Raw genomic sequence first — 5,416 nt, 5'->3', positions numbered from 1 at the left:
CAGTCAGTCAGTCTGTCTATCAGTCTAGTTATATCAGTCTTGATCTATCAGTCTGTCAGTCAGTCAGTCATTCAGACTGACTGATAGAACTAGACTGACTGACTGACTGACTGACTGATAGAACCAGACTGTCAGTCAGTCAGTCAGTCTAGTTCTATCAGTCTGTCAGTCAGTCTGTCAGTCAGTCAGTCAAGTTCTATCAGTCTGTCTGTCAGTCAGTCAGTCAGTCTAGTTCTATCAGTCTGTCTGTCAGTCAGTCAGTCAGTCTAGTTCTATCAGTCTGGTAGTCAGTCTGTCAGTCAGTCAGTCTAGTTCTATTAGTCAGTATGTCAGTCAGTCACTCAGTCAGTCTAGTTCTATCAGTCTGTCAGTCAGTCTGTCAGTCAGTCAGTCTAGTTCTGTCAGTCTGTCTGTCAGTCAGTCAGTCAGTCTAGTTCAATTAGTCTGTCTGTCAGTCAGTCAGTCAGTCTAGTTCTATCAGTCAGTCAGTCAGTCTAGTTCTATCAGTCTGTCAGTAAGTCCAGCTCTATCAGTCAGTCAGTTAGTCAGTCTGTCTAGTTCTATGAGTCAGTCAGTCAGTCAGTCTAGTTCTATCGGTCAGTCAGTCTGTCAGTCAGTCAGTCAGTCAGTCAGTCAGTCAGTCAGTCAGTCAGTCTAGTTCTATCAGTCAGTCAGTCTGTCAGTCTAGTTCTATCAGTCAGTCAGTCAGTCTGCCTGTCCGTCAGTCTAGTTCTATCAGTCAGTCAGTCAGTCTGTCTGTCAGTCTAGTTCTATCAGTCAGTCAGTCAGTCTAGTTCTATCAGTCAGTCAGTTAGTCAGTCTGTCTAGTTCTATCGGTCAGTCAGTCTGTCAGTCAGTCTAGTTCTATCAGTCAGTCAGTCTGTCTGTCTGTCTGTCTAGTTCTATCAGTCAGTCTGTCTGTCTGTCAGTCTAGTTCTATCAGTCAGTCAGTCAGTCTAGTTCTATCAGTCAGTCAGTCATTCTAGTTCTATCAGTCTGTCAGTAAGTCTAGCTCTATCAGTCAGTCAGTTAGTCAGTCTGTCTAGTTCTATCGGTCAGTCAGTCAGTCAGTCAGTCTGTCAGTCTAATTCTATCGGTCAGTCAGTCAGTCAGTCAGTCTGTCAGTCTAGTTCTATCGGTCAGTCAGTCGGTCAGTCAGTCAGTCAGGCAGTCAGTCTAGTTCTATCAGTCGGTCAGTCAGTCAGTCTAGTTCTATGAGTCAGTCAGTCAGTCTAGTTCTATCAGTCAGTCAGTCTAGTTCTGTCAGTCTGTCTGTCAGTCAGTCAGTCAGTCTAGTTCAATTAGTCTGTCTGTCAGTCAGTCAGTCAGTCAGTCTAGTTCTATCAGTCAGTCAGTTTGTCAGTCTAGTTCTATCAGTTAGTCAGTCTAGTTCTATCAGTCAGTCAGTCTAGTTCTATCAGTCAGTCAGTCAGTCAGTCTAGTTCTATCAGTCAGTCAGTCAGTCTAGTTATATCAGTCAGTCAGTCAGTCTAGTTCAATTAGTCTGTCTGTCAGTCAGTCAGTCAGTCAGTCTAGTTCTATCAGTCAGTCAGTCAGTCTAGTTCTATCAGTCTGTCAGTAAGTCCAGCTCTATCAGTCAGTCAGTTAGTCAGTCTGTCTAGTTCTATGAGTCAGTCAGTCAGTCAGTCTAGTTCTATCGGTCAGTCAGTCTGTCAGTCACTCAGTCAGTCAGTCAGTCAGTCAGTCAGTCAGTCAGTCTAGTTCTATCAGTCAGTCAGTCTGTCAGTCTAGTTCTATCAGTCAGTCAGTCAGTCTGCCTGTCCGTCAGTCTAGTTCTATCAGTCAGTCAGTCAGTCTGTCTGTCTGTCAGTCTAGTTCTATCAGTCAGTCAGTCAGTCTAGTTCTATCAGTCAGTCAGTTAGTCAGTCTGTCTAGTTCTATCGGTCAGTCAGTCTGTCAGTCAGTCTAGTTCTATCAGTCAGTCAGTCTGTCTGTCTGTCTGTCTAGTTCTATCAGTCAGTCTGTCTGTCTGTCAGTCTAGTTCTATCAGTCAGTCAGTCAGTCTAGTTCTATCAGTCAGTCAGTCATTCTAGTTCTATCAGTCTGTCAGTAAGTCTAGCTCTATCAGTCAGTCAGTTAGTCAGTCTGTCTAGTTCTATCGGTCAGTCAGTCAGTCTGTCAGTCTAATTCTATCGGTCAGTCAGTCAGTCAGTCAGTCTGTCAGTCTAGTTCTATCGGTCAGTCAGTCGGTCAGTCAGTCAGTCAGTCAGGCAGTCAGTCTAGTTCTATCAGTCGGTCAGTCAGTCAGTCTAGTTCTATGAGTCAGTCAGTCAGTCTAGTTCTATCAGTCAGTCAGTCTAGTTCTATCAGTCAGTCAGTCAGTCATTTAGTCAGTCTAGTTCTATCAGTCAGTCAGTCAGTCTAGTTCTATCAGTCAGTCAGTCAGTCTAGTTCTATCAGTCAGTCAGTTTGTCAGTCTAGTTCTATCAGTTAGTCAGTCTAGTTCTATCAGTCAGTCAGTCTAGTTCTATCAGTCAGTCAGTCAGTCAGTCTAGTTCTATCAGTCAGTCAGTCAGTCTAGTTATATCAGTCAGTCAGTCAGTCAGTCTAGTTCTATCAGTCAGTCAGTCAGTCAGTCTAGTTCTATCAGTCTGTCTGTCAGTCAGTCAGTCTAGTTCTATCAGTCAGTCAGTCAGTCTATATCTATCTATAGGTCAGTCGGTCAGTCAGTCAGTCAGTCAGTTGGCAATTTAGTTCTATCAGTCTAGTTCTATCAGTCTGTCTGTCAGTCTGTCAGTCAGTCAGTCTAGTTCTATCTGTCAGTCAGTCAGTCTAGTTCTATCAGTCTGTCAGTCAGTCATTCTAGTTCTATCAGCCTGTCTGCCTGTCTGTCTGTCTGTCAGTCAGTTAGTCAGTCAGTCTGTCAGTCAGTCATTCAGTCTAGTTCTATCAGTCTGTCAGTCAGTCTGTCAGTCAGTCTGTCTATCAGTCTAGTTCTATCAGTCTAGTTCTATCAGTCTGTCAGTCAGTCAGTCAGTCTAGTTCTATGTGTCAGTCTGTCAGTCAGTCAGTCTGTCTATCAGTCTAGTTCTATCAGTCTTGATCTATCAGTCTGTCAGTCAGTCAGTCAGTCAGACTGACTGATAGAACTAGACTGACTGACTGACTGACTGACTGATAGAACTAGACTGTCAGTCAGTCAGTCAGTCTAGTTCTATCAGTCTGTCAGTCAGTCTGTCAGTCAGTCAGTCAAGTTCTATCAGTCTGTCTGTCAGTCAGTCAGTCAGTCTAGTTCTATCAGTCTGTCTGTCAGTCAGTCAGTCAGTCTAGTTCTATCAGTATGGTAGTCTGTCTAGTTCTATCTGTCAGTCTGTCAGTCAGTCAGTCTGTCTATCAGTCTAGTTCTATCAGTCTTGATCTATCAGTCTGTCATTCAGTCAGTCAGTCTAGTTCTATCAGTCAGTCAGTCAGTCAGTCTAGTTCTATCAGTCAGTCAGTCAGTCAGTCTAGTTATATCAGTCAGTCAGTCAGTCAGTCTAGTTATATCAGTCAGTCAGTCAGTCAGTCTAGTTCTATCTGTCAGTTCTATCTGTCAGTCAGTCAGTCAGTCTAGTTCTATCAGTCTGTCAGTCTGTCTAGTTCTATCTGTCAGTCTGTCAGTGAGTCAGTCAGTCTGTCTATCAGTCTAGTTCTATCAGTCTGTCAGTCAGTCAGTCAGTCAGTCAGTCTAGTTCTATCAGTCTGTCAGTCAGTCTGTCAGTCAGTCAGTCTAGTTCTATTAGTCAGTCTGTCAGTCAGTCACTCAGTCAGTCTAGTTCTATCAGTCTGTCAGTCAGTCAGTCAGTCTAGTTCTGTCAGTCTGTCTGTCAGTCAGTCAGTCTAGTTCTGTCAGTCTGTCAGTCAGTCAGTCAGTCAGTCAGTCTAGTTCTATCAGTCTGTCAGTCTGTCTAGTTCTATCTGTCAGTCTGTCAGTCAGTCAGTCTGTCTATCAGTCTAGTTCTATCAGTCTTGATCTATCAGTCTGTCATTCAGTCAGTCAGTCTAGTTCTATCAGTAAGTCAGTCAGTCAGTCTAGTTCTATCAGTCAGTCAGTCAGTCAGTCTAGTTATATCAGTCAGTCAGTCAGTCAGTCTAGTTATATCAGTCAGTCAGTCAGTCAGTCTAGTTCTATCTGTCAGTCAGTCAGTCAGTCTAGTTCTATCAGTCTGTCAGTCTGTCAGTGAGTCAGTCAGTCTGTCTATCAGTCTAGTTCTATCAGTCTGTCAGTCAGTCAGTCAGTCTAGTTCTATCAGTCAGTCTGTCAGTCAGTCAGTCAGTCTAGTTCTATCAGTCTGTCAGTCAGTCTGTCAGTCAGTCAGTCTAGTTCTATTAGTCAGTCTGTCAGTCAGTCACTCAGTCAGTCTAGTTCTATCAGTCTGTCAGTCAGTCTGTCAGTCAGTCAGTCTAGTTCTGTCAGTCTGTCTGTCAGTCAGTCAGTCTAGTTCTGTCAGTCTATCAGTCTGTCAGTCTGTCAGTCAGTCTACTTCTATCAGTCTGTCAGTCTGTCTAGTTCTATCAGTCAGTCTGTCAGTCAGTCTGTCTGTCTATCAGTCTAGTTCTATCAGTCTTTCAGTCAGTCTGTCAGTCAGTCAGCCTAGTTCTATCAGTCTGTCAGTCTGTCTAGTTCTATCAGTCAGTCTGTCAGTCAGTCTGTCAGTCTAGTTCTATCAGTCAGTCAATCAGTCTGTCAGTCAGTCTAGTTATATCTGTCAGTCAGTCAGTCTATCAGTCAGTTTAGTTCTATCTGTCAGTCTGTCAGTCTGTCAGTCAGTCTAGTTCTATCTGTCAGTCAGTCAGTCTATCAGTCAGTTTAGTTCTATCTGTCAGTCTGTCAGTCTGTCAGTCAGTCTAGTTCTATCTCCTCTTCTCTCCTCTCCTCAGTCAGAGAGTCTATATCTATCTATAGGTCAGTCAGTCAGTCGGCCATTTAGTTCTATCGTTCTAGTTCTATCAGTCTGCCTGTCAGTCAGTCAGTCAGTCTAGTTCTATCAGTCTGTCAGTCAGTCAGTCAGTCAGTCTAGTTCTATCAGTCAGTCAGTCAGTCAGCCAGTCAGTCTAGTTCTATCAGTCAGTCAGTCAGTCAGCCAGTCAGTCAGTCAGTCTAGTTCTATCTGTCAGTCAGTCAGTCTAGTTCTATCAGTCTGTCAGTCAGTCATTCTAGTTCTATCAGCCTGTCTGTCTGTCTGTCTGTCAGTCAGTTAGTCAGTCAGTCACTCAGTCAGTCTAGTTCTATCATTCTGTCAGTCAGTCAGTCAGGCTAATTCTATCTGTCAGTCAGTCAGTCTAGTTCTATCAGTCTAGTTCTATCAGTCTAGTTCTATCAGTCTAGTTCTATCAGTCTAGTTCTATCATTCTGTCAGTCAGTCAGTCAGTCAGTCTGTCTATCAGTCTAGTTATATCAGTCTGTCAGTCAGTC

The sequence above is a fragment of the Oncorhynchus tshawytscha genome, linkage group LG04, assembly GCF_018296145.1.
Source record: "Oncorhynchus tshawytscha isolate Ot180627B linkage group LG04, Otsh_v2.0, whole genome shotgun sequence".
Taxonomy (NCBI): Eukaryota; Metazoa; Chordata; class Actinopteri; order Salmoniformes; family Salmonidae; genus Oncorhynchus; species Oncorhynchus tshawytscha.
The sequence above is the reverse complement of the archived record's forward strand: the minus strand, read 5'-3'. Positions refer to the sequence as shown.